Source organism: Egretta garzetta, unplaced genomic scaffold, assembly GCF_000687185.1.
Source record: "Egretta garzetta isolate BGI_Z169 unplaced genomic scaffold, ASM68718v1 scaffold1450, whole genome shotgun sequence".
NCBI classification, from domain to species: Eukaryota; Metazoa; Chordata; class Aves; order Pelecaniformes; family Ardeidae; genus Egretta; species Egretta garzetta.
Genome location: NW_009258326.1, coordinates 36,840 through 38,176, shown reverse-complemented (window position 1 = coordinate 38,176; position 1,337 = coordinate 36,840). Strand labels below are relative to the sequence as shown.

Genomic DNA, 1,337 nt, shown 5'->3' with positions numbered 1-1,337 from the left:
ACCAGGCCCTCGGGGCTCCACCAAGCCCAAGGCTCAGCCCTGGCCCGTGCACCCCAGGACGGGGCACAGGGCCCTCTCCTTGTCTCCGTCCCCTTTAGTTTCTCCGCTTGGCTTTGGCCGCTCCAGGGCCGGCTCTCATCTCTGGCTCCGTCTGAAAGGGAGCCGTGTCCGTCCCGTTTCCCTCCCGAGAGCGCGTGCCCTGGTACCATCGATTCCCGCAGCGCTTGCCGGAGGAGAGGGCAGGGTCCCGCCACCACCAGGGCCCCCCAGTCCAGGGCATTTTTAAACATTTCTCTCTACAAACTCCTTCTACAAGCGGCCGGCTGCCTGTCTCTTGCTGTTCCAGGCAGTCACTGTAGGAAGGAGGGAAGAGTTGGGGTGGTTTGGTGGGGTTTTGTTTGGTTTTTTTTTTTTTCTCCTTTCTCCTTGCTGTGTTTTGTTTCTTTGGAAATTAAAAGCAATGAAGGGGGTTATTTATTTATTTTTAATTTATTTTGTCATATTTTTGTAAAACCTGCAGAAATGCAATAAAAAAAAATATATTTCAACAAGCTGGAGGGCGTGGGCTAAATTATTGCCCGCATCTGCTCAGGGGACAAATCTCAGGTCCCTGGGGGGGGGTGTGTGTGTGGAAGGGGACATCAGGGATGCCGTCACCCTTCCTGGTCCTCTAACACGGGGAAAAGCTCCGAGACGGCGACACAAGGACAAACCCCGGCGGCAGCGATGCCGCAGCTCTCGCACGTATTGTCAGGTGGAGGAAGAATGGAGAAAGTTATAATCCTCTAAATTCTGCAAATTTATTACGCATGGTATCAAACATGGAATAGTTTAAAAATAAAGGCAAAAAAAAATATAATCCACCGGCTGTGACATTCGACTAACAGCACAGGTACAGCTGCTCCCCGAGGCCAGCCCTTCCGCCAACACGCAGCTTTCAGGAAAAGCCACCGTCTCCCAGCCCCACGAGACAGGATTTTTGCAACAAAAAGAGGAAAATTCACGTGGTGGAGACAGGTTGGGAGTAACGCAGACTCAGAAGCGTGACGCTGCGTGGCAAAAACCAGCCTGGGGCTGTCTGCACTGAAGGGACGGGGGAGTTAAAAGCAGTTTGTGGCTGAAAGCACCCAGCCCCTCTCCGACGCGCAGCCCTGACGCGCGGCCAGCCAAGGACGGGGCGGTTTGACTAAAAATACCCGATAAAGCCCGTTAATGGCATGCTGATTAATGAGAAATGAATGCGTTTGGGAATCAGCGGAGCCGCGGCGCAGAGCGGGCGGTGACTCAGCTCTGCCCACTTCACGCGAGTTCGACTCAAGTCCCCGCACCGCCGAGAG

At 53.9% G+C, this 1,337-nt stretch overlaps 1 protein-coding gene across 1 annotated transcript in view; it reads left to right on the top strand.

Moving 5' to 3' along the window:
• ANO8 (anoctamin 8) overlaps positions 1-1,337 on the top strand; it is a 12,270-nt gene that overhangs the window by 9,224 nt on the left and 1,709 nt on the right. The gene's annotated exons all lie outside the window — the stretch shown is intronic.